At 37.4% G+C, this 16,965-nt stretch overlaps 1 pseudogene; it reads right to left on the bottom strand.

Moving 5' to 3' along the window:
- Positions 1 to 276: 276 nt before the first annotated feature.
- Positions 277 to 11,512, bottom strand: LOC100804114 ((DL)-glycerol-3-phosphatase 2-like; annotated as a pseudogene).
- Positions 11,513 to 16,965: the final 5,453 nt, after the last annotated feature.

Below are 16,965 nucleotides of genomic sequence, written 5' to 3'. Positions count from 1 at the left end.
CAATTCTAGATCAGTGATATATATTGTTGATGCAGATATTTTGTATACTACATACTGTGCAAGTAATATTGTAAGATCTAAAACTACTAGATCTTTTTTTATAGGCAAAAGAAATATATTGAAAAAGACCAAATGGCATAAGAAGTGAAAAATTGCTAGATCTAGCACTAAATTATCTACCCATTCTATCAAATGCTGACAAATAGAAAACATAGCCTGTTGCATTTAAATTTAAAGATATGAAAGTAAAAAATATCTTCCAATGCTCAAATCCACTTACATTCCAACATTCTTAGCTGCAAGAACTCCTGTGGGGTGCTGTCACAACGTGGGCCACAATAGGATGGCAAAATAAAATTTAGACAAAATAAATAAATGGTTTTCCAAAAAAATGGAAAACTTACTTGGGGAGTTGCCATGTTTATTTAAGAAAAATGTCGAGAAAATAAAAAAAGATAAGGAATGATCTATGGTTTGAGAAAAAGGACTCGGGAGTCGTTTATGTACAGGAAAGGTGTTAGCACCCCACACGCCCGTCATGAAAACGATAACCTTTAATCGAGTGCGCTAAAAATAAAGTGACTTTTAATTACTTATCTTCCCTTGAAAACATGCATTATATTTTGTTATATTTTTTATTTAGAAAAGGAAATAAAATTTTTATTTTTTATTTTTTAAAAGGATTTTATTTTTCAATTTTTTTGGGTCCACAAGGGATTTGCCCTCGCTCCTACATATCCCTTGGTGCAATGAGAAAATCAAACTTACGTAGTACTTTGTAGAAAAAAGAGTTTGGGTGTTGGGTTGATTTTATTTTATTATCATTTTTTTGAAAGATTTTTGGTTTTGTGGTAAATTTTATGAAGTCAAGCAAGTCGGAGACCTAACATGACATTCACTAAATTTAATCACACTCTATTGAAACACTACCAAGCAAGTCTAAGATCCAACATGGAGTGCATGTGACATTTAGGGATTATTTATTTGAGAATGTTACCATTTTTGAAAAGATTTTAGTTTTATGGTAAAATTTGTGAACTCAAGTAAGTCGGAGACCCAAAATGTCATTCACAATTTACTCACGTTATTGAAACACCACTGAGCAAGTCGGAGACCTAGCATGAAGTGCACGGAAAGTAAATGAGTACTCAAGAATGTGAATGCGGCTTTGCAAAAATAAATAAATATTTGATATAGTGTTATGAAATCTAATAAATAGAATGAAAATGAAAAGTGATAGAATAAAAATGAGGAGTACACTTACTAATAAACGGAATAACGAGATATTTACAATATATTAATTAAACTGACTAACAAGACAAAAATAAAATCATATTTAAGGATAAACGATAAAGACAAAAAAGAAATACAATAAAATAAAGAGTTACTTACTAATATGTATAATTATTTTTGTTTTTGTTTTTTTTCAAAGTCAAATGGTTGATTTGGACTTAGTCAACACTGACAAAGTGCTAATATGGCAGGTCTAGTCACCATCCTAAGTGGCATGGGTGCACATATAAAGAAAAGGAGTATAGCCATCAATTTTATTTTATTTCGGACTTCACAAAAAAACGGGCTGGACCCAAAATGAAAAAGATGCATGTGTTATAAAAAGAGGTGTAAATAGTAAAGTTCATTTTATTCCAGACTTTGCAAAAATGGGCTAGGCCCAAAACAAAAAAGTGCATCTATGAAAAAAGTGCTGCTAGGTGCACCATGAGGCAGAGGATCTAATGCGCGGCTTGGTGTCATGAAAGGATGGGAGATGCGGAAGAACCAGTCCATGTAATCACTGGAACATGCCCTTGGCACAACGCACACCTCACCTGCTGGTACGATATGATCCTCGTAGTGCATCCACCTGTCGTGTATATCATCATACGAGACCTATGAATCGACAGGAGGAGCAGGAATAGTCTGCGTGTAGCCAAACTGCCGCACAACCCTCTCCGGTCGGTAATAAACAGCAACAGGCCCCCAGCGCAAGAGACCGGAATAGCATGATCTAACGTGGAAGTCCCAGACCTCCCAATGCTCCCCATAAGGGATCCAACAGACATCCGGAATCCGGAGTCGGTCCAGGCGCTCCCTGTACGCCGGCGTGCGAATGCTCTTCATGGTCTTCTTCGTCGCAATCCACCTGCACGCACGCGGGGAAGCCTCGTCGTAGTCTTGATCAGCGGTGGACTCCGCGACCGAGGGAAAATGCTCATAAATCCAGCACTACAGATGTAACATTAAAATTATAAACATTAATAATGAAAGTGTAACAAAATTTAAAGTTGAACATTGTTGAGCCTGAATGAATGAAAAACATATTTGTTACCTGCAGCAGTGTGATGTAACCGCCAAGCTGTCGACTGTGGCTCATAGATGCATCGTTCAGCTGGTCGTACATATGAACCAGAGCAGCCACTCCCCGGGCGTACCTCTCTGTTATACTGAGGTCACGAAGGGCCTCCAAGTAGACAACATGCACATTGGTTGCACTCCCCAGGCATACCTCTATGTCTGTGTAGTTTACGGATCAGGTGATCCGTAAGCATGTTCTGGATCAGGTGATCCGTAAGCATGTTCCGGATCAACTTGATCTAGAAAATGCTTACGGATCACCTGATCCGTAAGCTCCTCCAAGCTTCCCTACTCCGACATCAATGGCGGAAAGGACAGTGGTGCTTACCTCGACAGTCGACGCTGACGATGCTCCCTCGACGGTGGACGGTGGTTCGTGGTTCGTGGCTCCTCTTCACGGCAACACGAATCCTCTTCACGGTGGTTCGTGGTTGCTCGTGCTTCGTCGTTCGTGGCCGAGGAAGAATAAGAAGAATCAAATGGAGAAGAAGAAGAAGGTAGCGCGAGGAAGAAGAAGAATGACTCTAGGGAAGAATCAAATGCTTTGAGGGAGAAGAAGAATCAAAAGCTGTGCGAGGAAGAAGAAAAGAAACTACAACGAAGAGGAGAGAGAGAGTCAAGCGTTTTTTTTTTTTTAAATAACCCAGGGGCATAAAGTACTTTTCATCTCAAGTGCTGGGTGCACCAGCAAAAATGCTGGGTGCACCTAGCAGCACTCCTATGAAAAACGTGATGTTAATAGTCTTTCTATCATATTACAGACTTTGGAAAAATGGGCTAGGCCCAGAACGGGAAAAAGGTGCATGTATTAAAAAGATAGTGCAAAGAGTAATGATTGTTTCTTTTTTTTGACGTTTTTGTTTTTTTTAGGGTTGGGTTGGAAATGTCCACAATTTGGAAGGTGTGTTGCTCATGAATTTATTTTTTCATGAGAGAGAAAGAAAGCTACAACTAAACCCAAAATAAGCAAAAGCAAAAGGATTATAGGAAGCAATCTATGCATAAAGCACAGCTCACGGACACACATTTTAAAAGCTAAAAAAAGTTCCAAGAGCAAAAGCAACAACAAAAGAATGCATTCAACTTTCCACATTAGTCCATAAAGCAAGGTGCACCAGAGCTTACCTCATTAAGCAAATACTATGAAGAAGATTCAACCTTCTTGTTTTTTTTTTCGTACTGCTCTTTTTTTTGTGTCTGTGTTGTCCTTCCTTTTTTCTACGTATGTGTTGTCCCTATTCTTCTTCTCCTCCCTTATGTGTTGTTCTTCCTTTTGCTTTTATGTTGTACTCTTTCTTGACCTAATATACTCTCAAAGAGAACTCCATAGGTCACACATTATACTTTTGTTGTTTCTATTTCTTCTTTTTTTTTTTTTGTTCTTCTTTTAACATTCTTTCTTTCTGTTTTTTTTAGTGTTCTTCTTCTTTCTTTTTTTTTCATCTTTTTCATGCCCCTTTCCTTTTTTTTGTTTCTCCTTTTTTTTCACTGTTTTTTTCTTACGTTTTTTCTTTTCTTTTTTTTTTTTTACTTTTTTTTCTTTGTTTCTTTTTTTCCTTTTTTATTATTCTTTCCTTTTATGGTTCCTTCTTTCTTCTTCTTTTTTTCATTGTTTTATACGTTTACTTTTCCTTTTTTTTTCTTTTCTCTTTTTTTTCACATTTTCTTTTTTTATTATTTTTTCTGTTTTTTTTTCTTTTCTTTATTTTTTTTCTTTTTAGACCCGAAAAGAAATAAGGGTTTGATAGCTGACCCTCTTTACTTATCTTTTGTTAAAAGTAAAAGATAAATAAAGGCGAAGACACTAATTTTGTTGGGATGATTCTTCGTGAGAATGAAGAATCTTTGGAGAAAAGAAATTGGTGTACCAAAAAATAAAAAACTTTGAGTTCAACAATAAACAACAAAAATGAGTCTCGTTAAACAAAAAACATATGACTTTGAGTTCTATGAAACATAAAACAGAGGACATTGAGTCCTATGAAAACATAAAAGACAAAGGACGTTGAGTCCTATGAAAACATAAAGATAGAAGACGTTGAGTCCTATGAAACATAAAGACAGAAGACGTTGAGTCCCAGGAAACACAATGACAGACGATGTTGAGTCCTATGAAAACATAAAGACAGAGGACGTTGAGTCCTATGAAAACATAAAGACAAAGGGTGTTGAGTCCTATGAAACATAAAACACAGGACGTTGAGTCCTATGAAAGATAAAGATAGAGGACGTTGAGTCCTGTAAAACATAAAGGTGAGGACGATGAGTCCTGTGAAACATAAAGGCAGAGGACGTTGAGTCCCATGAAAACATAAAGGCGAGGACGTTGAGTCCTAGGAAAACATAAAGACAGAGTACATTAAGTCCTATGAAAAATAAAGACAAAGGATGTTGAGTCCTATGAAAGATAAAGACAGAGGACGTTGAGTCCTATGGAAACATAAAGACAAAGGATGTTGAGTCCTGTGAGACATAAAGGTAGAGGATATTGAGTCTTGTGAAAACATAAAGGTGAGGACGTTGAATCATATGGAACAAGCCAATAGGTATTAATACCCAAGGGCTCAACCTTATAAGAAAGCAAGAGGTTGACTCTTTAAGAGGGCCACTCATCCCAAACTCAAAAGATAAGACATTGGATTTTGGAAACTGGCATATAAAGAGAAATCTATGCCCTTACAACCTGATATGAAGCATATGAGTTTTGGAATGCATAGGCACGCAATCTTCGACCTGAAATGTAGTAAATGTAGGTTTTGTACGCAACAATGCAATGCAAAAGGTTTTGAATCATGAAAATTATGCAATGCTAATGACATAAAGCAAAAGCAACAACAAAAGAATGCATTCAACTTTCCACATCAGTCCAAAAAGTAAGGTGCATCACACCTTACCTCATTAAGCAAATACTATGGAGAAGATTCAACCTTGTTGTTTCCTTTTTTTGTACTGCTCTTTTTTTGGCGTTTGTGCTGCTCTTCCTTTTTTCTACGTATGTGCTGCTCTTCTTCTTCTTCTTCTCCTCCCCCATGTATTGTTCCTCTTTTTGCTTTTATGTTGTGCTCTTTCTTGACCTAATGAGCTCTCAAAGAGAGCCTCATAGGTCACATGATATATATTTTTTAATTTCTATTTCTTCTCTTTTTTATTATTATTTTCTTCTTCTAACATTCTTTTTTTTACCGTTCTTCTTCTTCTTCTTTTTATCTTTTTCATGTCCCTTTTCTTTTTTTTTTCTTTTCCACTTTGTTTTTTTTCTTACGTTTTTTTTCTTTCTTCTTTTTTTTTTATTGTTTTTTTATTTTATTTTACTTTTTTCCCTTTTTTATTATTCTTTCCTTTTTTTCTTTTTTCATTTTTTTTATATTTTTACTTTCTCCTTTTTCTTCTTCTTGTTTTTTTTCTTTCTTTTTTCTTTTTTTTTTCACTTTTTCTTTCCTTTTTTCATTCTTTTTTTTCTGTTTTTTTTTTCTTTTTAGACCCAAACAGAATTAGGGTTTGACATGTGCATTTTCAAAAACAAGAATGTTAAAAGGATCTACCGGTCCATCCTATTAACCATCATTTCATTATTAACTACAACATCACTATGGATTACGGACTAGACAAAATCAGAAATACAGTAATAAAATGAACCCAATGCCAAATTCAAAGTAGGAAAAGAAAAGGCGTAAGTAATCTTTTAATCTATGGGCAATCTTGTCAACAAGTGCACCACATTCATATATTGGTATACCTCAAATCTCTTGGCTGCTGCAAGAAATCCATCCGGAGAAGGTTTGCCTTGTTTAACTTCCGGGTCATCACCAAGAACAACATGATGCATCAAAGAGAAGATTCCATGATGTCTTTGAGTTTTCAAATCAAAATGTCGCTTGTGAGAATTGTGGGGAAAATTGTCAAAACAACTTTGCATTACAAATCCTTCAAAATAGATTTGAAGTAGGAAATAAATCTATCCTTTCTAGTTTCTACCCCACCCACCCAAACAAGCAAAAGAAATGTAAATTACAAAAAAAAACAAATAAACAAAATATGGTTGAAGTGTACCCAGTTGCCACTCAAATTGAACTCTTTTTGCATGTAGATGATTGACTAAACGACTAACACCTACAATAGATGAAAATGGCACAGAAGGACATCAATATATAAAACAATATAATAGTGCATATAACACAGAATTTGTATATAGTATTTCTATACCTACTAAGTCTATTGAGTTTGACACAGGCTAACTGTATACACTACGAACTATTCAGTATTAGTCTAACTCCCAATAAATATTAAGTACCAATAACAAAAGTACAAATTAAGGCTTTCACAATAAAATAACTAGTTTAGTTAACAACAGTCTTTGAACGCAGTAAGGTAATTTTTATGCTTGAGCATGGGATCTATGATTACAATATGGGTAGGGTGGGGAAACCTCTTAGAGAACTCATGCGTGGCAAGAAGATTGAATCTTGAATAGTTAGAAGCTTTTATATGAATAAATATGTACATTTCCCATTGAAAATTAAGAGCATTTTACTAGGAAAAAATATTTACATGCTGAATATCTTGAGATATAGTAATATAATGTTGCTAAGAATCCATACAATGAAGAAATTCTACCGTCTGTAAAAAACAGTTTTTCCATAGTAGTTAATTAAACCAATACAAGCATTTCAAAGCAAATGTACTTGAAGGCTGAAACATGTGGGTTCAAAGATGCCAACAATATCAGTGTATAATACATAAGCATCCAGCTACAAAATCATGGTAGAAATGCATTCAATAAGAATTTTATGAATTCAAAATTCGTAACTACACTAAACAAGCTACTAGTTCTGATATTCAACATATATCACTATGTTGAATGTGTCAATATAATTTCTTCTCATCCCTAGAAGATCCATGTTGTGATGAATCTTTTCAAGTTTTCACCATGTGTATCTACAAAAAGGATGGAAGATGCCCAATTTTATTAAACAAGGAATGATTACAAGTTCAAAAGTTTGACTCTACAAGGTGACAACCAATTATGAACCTTTATGCATCACAATAGCTTAATTCAACAAAGACTGGAAAAGGAATGCAACATAAGTGAAATAATGAAATGGGGAGGGTGAAATGAATAATAAAGACCCAACAAATAATTTTTACATATTTACTTTGATAAAAGAAGTTACACGGCCAAAAAAATTAGATGAGACAAAAGTCACTGCGGATGAGACAACCTTTCATAAAAAGCTAGCATATCTTTTCACCGTAATGGAAACTTCACCTAATACACAATCAAAGTACAAAAGGTACTCTAAGGCAACCTATTTATGTGTTTGATTATCCAGTTGCAAGAAGATAACAGTTAATGCCTGCATTTCATGGACTACAACATTCAAATTAAAAGGTCTCTTCTATGGAACTAAAAACTCCCTCCAACGACTATTTTAACAAGTCTAAAATAATCCTACTTACTATAAAGTAAATGAGTTATCCTTTCTTGCATTTTCATGAGTGTGTGAAATCTAAAGAGGCTTGTGGAAGCAAATACTTGGGAAAAAGTGTCTAGAGAGATAAGTATAAAGAATACTTTGGTGTAAGAAAACAATGTTTATAACCAATGGTTGATAGTAAAATTTTGGTAGTAGTGAATATTAACTGATTGACAAGTGCACCAATTTTATCACAAGTAGTAAAGATTAAACGAAAGATCGAGTGTCGAGTCCATAAAAACTTTGTTTGTACTTGCGTTGATAAATACCCAATTTGTAAGCAATAGAAGAAGTAGAAGAGGACAAAAATTGTAAGTGTGAAATTTAAGGGTAAAAGGGCAAAAGAAAAAGATAACAAGAAAATTAAGCAATAGCTTAAATGCAAAAGATGAGTTCAGAATTATGTTGGAGTCTAGCATGCCTAACTACCATTGATGCAATATTAATGTTTTTTTATTAATTGTTTTTCCAATTTTCACCCACATCTACTAATATGTTCTCCTTTGATCCCTCGGGATGAAGAACCTAATTTATGTATTCTCTCTTCCAAATCCCTTTACAAAGATGGAATCATAAACAACATTAAGTATAAAGATGTATGCAGAGGTACAACAAAGTCACTCTATCCCTAGCAATGCAATGTTGAGATGCTCTTTCCCAGTTCTTTAGACATTACCATTTCCCAATGAATAACCCCTAAAAATAGATGCATGGATGGCCAAACCACATAATAACAATGAAAAACAGAAAAGGAACAATAGAAATTGAAATTGCATTAATAGATAAGAAGAGCAATTACATTACAAGGGCACTAACCGCTAGGCTCCAACTGAGGGGGTTTAACCTCTCATAGCCATGAGAGGCTTTACACTTCAGGGGCTAATGGAAGAAATAGCTGATGACTAATAACAAGAAAATGGGGAATGATTAAAAGAGAGAGGGTTCCCCTAAGGGATAGGCCCGGGCTTTGGATAACTCTGAGACTCGGTGTGTCTTTTCCTTCTGCTTCCTCCTCCTTATATAGGCACCAGGTAGCTTACTTTTCACGTTGACTTCGCGCTGGCTTTCGTGTTAAGCGTGCCTTTGAGCTTAGTTGTGGGCTTTTCCGCGCACAGCGTGGGCACGCGCTAAGCCTGGGTGACGCGCTAAGCGACCTGTCCACTTCTTCAATTTTTCTTCAAGGCTTTTTCTTTCACTTTTTGCCTCAATTTTCCTTCAAAGCACTTGAATGTTTCTTCTCTTGACTTTTGCTGATAAAAAATAACAAAGATGTTAATTTCTTCATTATTTCATTAAAAACAATAATAAAGTAAAGAAATCATACTCATTTATTAGTCAAAATTGACTATCAAATTAGCTTATATTTCACAGTTATCAGTGAACCAAAGACGAAATATATCATTTAGTTCAACGAATCAGTGGCAAAACTCTAAGTGTCTCTTTTTTCTTCTCTTCATCTACATATATTTTACCGTTGCTAACCTATATAAGAAAGGAACTTAGTTTTAAGGTTAAAATTGTGTTTTCTAAAAGATTGCTTATCCTTTAAGTGTGTGTCCACTATCAAATAGTTCATAGGACGAAGCGTTTATCCAATCCCTAGGTGTAAACAAGTTTTTTGCCTATAAACAATTTTCCATTTTTTTGAAAAACACTACCCCCTCTTACATTTCTCTTTACAATGAAAATGAGAAGCAATTAGTGAAATCTACAGATTTGAATGAGTTGCTATCATCAATAAAGGCAATGGGATTAAAGGTTCTACCAATGCTACATATATACATAACGATGCAGGCATTAAGACATTCAAATGCCATCCATTCAAGGTGTATTTGGGCAAATAGATTAATTAAATAGTTATTCAATAAGCTTTCATGAGAGCTTATGTCATAAATTTAGTTATGAAACATACTTAAATGAGATGAAAAAAGCGTTTATCTTGATAAACTTTACTAATAAGCTAAAAACCATTTACAGGAGTCACAAGCTATTTTTATAAGCCTAAGGGTCTATTTGGATGAATTTCTCTAGAAGTACTTTTGGAAAAAGAAAATAAGAAGAAGAAAAAAGAAATGAACTTCTCCATAAGCTAATTTGTAAATGTCCTTTCATTTTTTTTAGAAAAGCTATATGAGAAAGCTTTTATAAATCAGCTAATAGGAAACTCATTTTAGCTTACAGAGAAACTCATTTTCTTTTTTTCTTCTTATTTTCTCTTAAAAGTGCTTTTAGAAAATGCATCCAAGCATGCCCTAAATAAGCTCCATTAATCTACATACCTGGCATAGGCTCACTAGTAGGAAACAAGTTATGCAGCATATCCTCTCTTTCCACCAAGAATTGCTCAGCCCTAAGAGAATCACTAATTCCAAACTCTTCAACAAATATCCTAGCAGATTATATTGCATTCTTTCCCATCATCTTTGCCTTGAGAGACCAATCAAAGGTTTTGTTGTACCTAGCGAGTATGATTTCTTAAACTTGAGTATAGAACCTCTCAGTGTCTGCAACAAAACCATGGTTTTGAAAATGGTTTTTTTGATAAAAAATAATGAGAATGTGGTCAAAGATGGGTGGAATAATTGTATATACTGAGCAAGAGATCGTCCATGTCAAAAATGACATGGGTGTTTGGCCTTCTAATGGAGACGACGACAACAAAAGAATTGGCGATTTCGCGATACGACCTTCTTGACCAGTCTTTGATCTACAATTACAGATATCAGATTTTTTGTTAGTGCAATTGTAGGAATCACATTCAAAACAATATTTAATTATTTAAGCGGTGTATTCTATAGAAATATAAATACAAATAAAAAAAATTAAAAATGATTATATTACTCAGAGTTTCAAGCAAGTCTCTAAATTATTTTTAAAAAATGAATAAGTTTATTTCATTGAAAACAAAAGTCGATGAAGATTAAATTTCTTTGATTTTTTTGGATATTTTTTAATAGCTGATTGGTACCAAACAATTTTTTTAGAGTGGTTTCAAACAATTCGTTCTTTGCAAAATTGAAAAAATATTTTTAATACAAAATATTTTGGCTTTTGCTAAACATGCCTCCAAGTTTTACTTTTACACCCCCTTCCACTTATTTTGTTTTTATTTTTCCAAGTATATCCTTTCTTATGAAATACTATACCTCCATTATCCTCTACCACATAAGAAAGAATTCAAACGCCTATCTCTTCGCAACCCACTCTTTGCTTGCGATGATGCCACTACCAGCGACTCCCCCTTCGCACTATCGAAAGCCACCGAGGAGGTTCTCCTTAGGATCTTGATACGAATAGGCCAGGAATTGAGCATGAACCTATCTCCAATAATGGGCCTTCCATTGCTGCAAACAGGCCCAAACGAATTGTGAAGCCTCCTGCACATCACAAATATTATGTTTAGTAATAATTATAATTAAATGATGTAATATATTAATATTAGTAGTTATTCCACAATTATTTTACTTTCAGTTAAGTGTTGTGTAGTGGAAAAGTGGAAACTGTCTCCACTTCCTAATTATTAGGGAGGTAGTTATTGGAAACTATTATTTATTGTAATTGGTATTCTGAAATGAATTTAAGCAAATATTCAGTAAAGATTTTCCCTAGTCTTTGTCCCCTTTCTTAGGAGAATGTTCCACTCAACTTGGAACAATTTCAACAAACTGCCAACCACTTAACATTGGTGCTTTCATTCATTTGAACATGAATACACGTTCCCAGGATTTACAGCAACTACAGGAATCCATTGCAGCCCTTACAACAGCCTTTCAAGAATTCAAAGTACACCAAGACCAAAGACATGAATCCTACCTTAGTAACTTTGAACACTTACAAACCAAATCTGACTCTTCTTCCTCCTCATCCACCCAACCAACTGACCAAACAATCAAACTACCAAAACTTATACTACAACCCTTTGATGGCTCAAATCCAATGGAATGGCTATTCCAAGCAGAGCAATTTTTCAATCATTATTCAATCACTCCTACTCAACGCCTCTCTCGAATTTCATGTTACATGACTGGCGACGCCCTCGGTTGGTATCAGTGGATGCACAATAACCATTTGATTTCAACATGGGAGGAGTTTACCCGTGCTATGGAACTTCGTTTCGGCCCCTCTGCATATGAAAACCATCAACAAGCCCTTTTCAAACTGCAGCAAACAGCAACCGTTCCTGAGTACCAACGTGATTTTGAGCGTCTTTGCAACCGTGTGACTAGCTTGCCGCATCACTCCATCCTCGATTGTTTCATTTCTGGTTTACGTCCCGAAATCCAACATGAACTTGCCATACTACAACCTGTCACAATTTCACAAGCAATTGGCTTGGCCAAATTGGTTGAATCCAAATTGTTAGCATCCAAAACTAGTTTCACCTACAGCCCTCGCCCCACTCAACCTAAATCCATACCGCCTCTATTGCCCAATCCACCACCACAACCTCGCCTAATCCAACACCCTTCACAGTCTCTCCTAGCCTTACCAGCACCACCCTCCCCCAAACCCACTACCCCACAAATTCGTTTGTTATCCAAAACTGAAATGGATGACCGTCAAGCCAAAGGATTATGTTTTAATTGTGATGAACGATACCATAGGGGCCACCGTTGCAAAAACAAAGGGATGTTACAACTACTTTCCCCAGATGACCCTCCTGATCCTCATTCTGATCCCATATCAGCTGATGTACCTCCTCTAACCAATTCAGAAACAACCCCTCCCACCCCCTCTGCATTCCTTCTTCATTCTGAAACCCCACCTACTTACACCAACCCCGAACAATTTCACCTGTCACTGCAAGCCGTTTCTGGCCAGCCCTCACCTAGAACACTACGCTTTTATGCGCGTATAAATGGTCATTATGTCTCGGTCTTGGTGGACATCGGAAGTTCACACAACATTATTCAGCCAAGAGTTGCAACCTTCTTGCGTTTACCCACTCAAAATCTGCCCTCTTTTACTGTTATGGTGGGTAATGGTGCTCATTTAAAATGTGATGGTTTGTGTACAGATGTTCCTTTGACAGTAGCTGAACATTGCTTTGTGGTGTCCCTCTATGTTTTACCTATTCAAGGGGCTGACATTGTTCTGGGTGTCCAGTGGTTACAAACTTTGGGACCATTTGTTTCTGATTATACTATACCATCAATGCAATTTTACCATAATGGAGTCCTAGTAACACTCCCTGGTACAACTTCCCCCTCTCTATCCCTGGCCACCTTACCCCAACTAAATCGCATGATCCACACTGCGTCTGTTGCTACCCTTCACACCATTACCATGCTACCTGTTGACTCCTCTCCCCCACCCTCCACACCACAAACACACTCCTTATCTAGAGACGAACAACCCACCCTTGCATCATTCCACCCTGACATTACCCAAGTGCTACATCGTTACTCACCCATTTTTTCTATACCCCATGGTCTACCCCCAAACCGACCCCATGACCACCATATCCACCTAAAGCCCCACTCCAACCCCATCAACATTAAACCATACCGTTACCCCCATTTTCAGAAGGAATCCATGACTTCCATGATAGCTGATATGCTACAACAGGGGATCATTCGCCCAAGTACCAGCCCCTATTCCTCCCCCGTTTTGTTGGTTAAAAAGAAAGATGGGTCATGATGCTTTTGTGTTGACTATAGAGCACTAAATGCAATCACTATTCGGGATCGTTTTCCTATCCCAACAATTGATGAATTGCTGGATGAATTAAAGGGTGCCCAATTTTTCTCTAAAATTAATTTGCGGTCCGGTTATCATCAAATTCGGTTGGCTCAAGAGGACATCCCAAAAACTGGTTTTCGAACCTTTGATGGCCATTATGAGTTTTTAGTTATGCCCTTTGGGCTTACTAATGCGCCATCAACCTTTCAGGCAGCCATGAATGATTTACTTAGGCCTTTCCTTCGCAAATTCGCATTGGTTTTCTTTGATGATATCCTAATTTATAGTCCTACTTGGTCTGCCCATCAAATTCACTTACAGCAAGTTTTGCGGCTACTACTTGATAACCATTTTTATGCTAAACTTTCTAAGTGTAATTTTGGTGTTTGTTCAGTGGATTATCTAGGTCACATTATTTCAGGGAATGGAGTACATGCTGACCCTACAAAGGTGCAGGACATCTTGGCATGGCCAACTCCAAAGTCCCTCACGGCTCTCCGAGCCTTCCTCGGTCTCACTGGTTTTTATCGACGCTTTGTGCAGCATTATGCAACTATTGCAGGCCCCTTAACAGATTTACTTAAAGCTCCAACATTAATGTGGACTTCTAAAGCAGAGGAAGCATTCACAAAACTCAAGCATGCTATGACTAATCTCCCAGTTTTGGCATTACTTGATTTTAATCTTCCTTTTGAGGTGACTACAGATGCTTCTAGTGTGGCAGTAGGTGTTGTCCTCTCCCAACAAGGCCACCCAATTGCCTACTTTAGCCGTAAAATGTGCCCTCGGCTATGTTCTTCTTCTGCTTATGTCCGCGAATTGTTTGCTGTCACAGAAGCAATAAAAAAATGGCGTCAATATTTGTTGGGAAATAGTTCCGCATTTATACGGATCACAAAAGTCTCAAGACTTTATTGACACAAACTATTCAAACTCCGAAGCAACAGAAATGGTTAACTAAGCTCATTGGTTACAATTTTGAGATCCATTACAAACCTGGCAAAGAGAATCTCGTCGCTGATGCGCTGTCCCGCGTTTTGGAAGCATCCACTGGACTTTGTGCTACTGTAAGTTCTCTAATTTTTCCATTGTTCAATCAACTCCAGCAATTCTATGCAACACATCCTGCTGGAAAACAATTGATAACAAAACTTTGTGAAAGCTCAACCATGCAACGAAACTTTAGTTATAGAGCCGGTATTCTTTACTTTCAAGAAAGAATTTTCATACCACGCGAAGCTGCCATCATTCCATCCTTGCTGGAGGAATACCACTCATCACCTTTGGGGGGTCACTCAGGTATTAAGGCTACCATATCTCGCTTATCAGCTGTATTTTACTGGCCTGGCATGTATGCAGATGTGAAGAACTTCATCAATAGTTGTTCCATTTGTCATTACAACAAATATAGCACCCAACCTCTTTATGGCCTCTTGCAACCACTTCCAGTTCCACAACAGGTTTGGGAAGATATCTCTATGGACTTCATCACCAACTTACCTGCTTCGTCTAACAAGACAGTAATTTGGGTCGTGGTTGACCGCCTAACCAAGTATGCACACTTTATCGCCTTGCCTACTCACTTTACAACATCTTATCTCGCATCTATGTTCCTTTCTGAAATCCACCGCCTTCATGGTACCCTAAAGACAATTGTAAGTGATCGAGACAGAATTTTCATTAGCAAATTTTGGAAGGAATTATTCAAATCTTTGGGTACTACCTTGGCATTTAGCAGTTCATATCATCCTCAAACCGATGGTCAGATTGAGGTCCTGAATCGCTGCCTTGAAACATATCTTCGGTGCTTTTTCAGTGAAGAACCTCAACAATGGACCCGTTTCCTTTCGCTTGCGGAGTTCTGGTACAACACATCTCATCATTCAGCCATTGGCATGACTCCATTTGAGGCTCTCTATGGCCGTGCTCCGCCGTCCCTCACATCCTATGTTGCGGGCTCCTCCAAAATTGCAGCCATTGATGAGAATTTTGCCAAGAGAAGTGACATATTGCAGCTACTCAAAAATAATCTACACAGAGCACAACATCGCATGATTCAGCAAGTGAATTCAAAGAGAAAAGACAAAGAATTTGCAGAAGGGGATTGGGTTTACCTGAAGCTTCAACCTTATCGTCAAGTGTCAGTGCACCGCCGTTCTTCTCAAAAGCTTGCAAAGCGGTTTTACGGACCCTTTCGCATCCTTCACCGTATAGGACCAGTGGCATACGAGCTGGAATTACCCTCTACAGTGCGCATCCACCCTGTATTTCATGTTTCACTTCTGAAACCCTGCATCAAAACACCAGACACGCAAATCCTTCCTCTTCCTGTGACAGTCGTCGTCGCACCTTCTGGAACCAAACCCCAAGCAATTATTGGTCGCCGTACGATACCTCAGGAGCACGATTCAAGGGAAGAAGTCCTGGTACACTGGGAGGGACAAATGCCAGCTGAAGCTACTTGGGAATCTAGGGCTGCCATCGTGCGTTCCTTTCCTGACTTTGATCTTAAGGGCAAGATCTATTTTGGAGATATGGGTAATGATACGAATAGGCCAGAAATTGAGCATGAACCTATCTCCAATAGTGGGCCTTCCATTGCTGCAAACAGGCCCAAACGAATTGTGAAGCCTCCTGCACATCACAAATATTATGTTTAGTAATAATTATAATTAAATGATGTAATATATTAATATTAGTAGTTATTTTACTTTCAGTTAAGTGTTGTGTAGTGGAAAAGTGGAAACTGTCTCCACTTCCTAATTATTAGGGAGGTAGTTATTGGAAACTATTATTTATTGTAATTGGTATTCTGAAATGAATTTAAGCAAATATTCAGTAAAGATTTTCCCTAGTCTTTGTCCCCTTTCTTAGGAGAATGTTCCACTCAACTTGGAACAATTTCAACAAACTGCCAACCACTTAACAGATCTCTGATGCCATCCCCTTCTCACTGCCTCCACCGCAACTACCACCACAATGGAAAACATGAAGACCAGAGAGGGATTAGATCCAGATCCCCATCTCTTTGCTCAACCCAACCTACAAAAAGAAACCCAAACCATAGAACCCAAAACAAATCAATAATGTTGTCTTGGATGGTGGACCCAAAAATGGTTTTGGAAGGCTTCACAACATCGTCAAAGTGAGTAACCATTGCTATCTTGTTTGGTTGTTTTCTTGCAGAGTTGCAATGGTTTGTGAAGGTAACATCCGAAAATAGATAAGATTTGTGGCAAGGAAAGCACATGGACTGAAGCGACAAGAAATTGATGGCGATGGAGAACGGGCGATGACGACTGTGGTATTCGTGTGATGAGTAATCGAAGATCCAACCGTGGTTGTCCTTTGTGACCTCAGAAGCGTCGAATCTTACGAGGTTGGGCCTAATGTCCGTGTGGGAGGAGTGAGGGGGCGCATAGGACATGCGTTGGATGCGGAGTGAGACCCACAC

This window comes from Glycine max, chromosome 10, assembly GCF_000004515.6.
Source record: "Glycine max cultivar Williams 82 chromosome 10, Glycine_max_v4.0, whole genome shotgun sequence".
Classification (NCBI taxonomy): Eukaryota; Viridiplantae; Streptophyta; class Magnoliopsida; order Fabales; family Fabaceae; genus Glycine; species Glycine max.
This window is presented reverse-complemented; position numbering and strand designations above follow the sequence as displayed.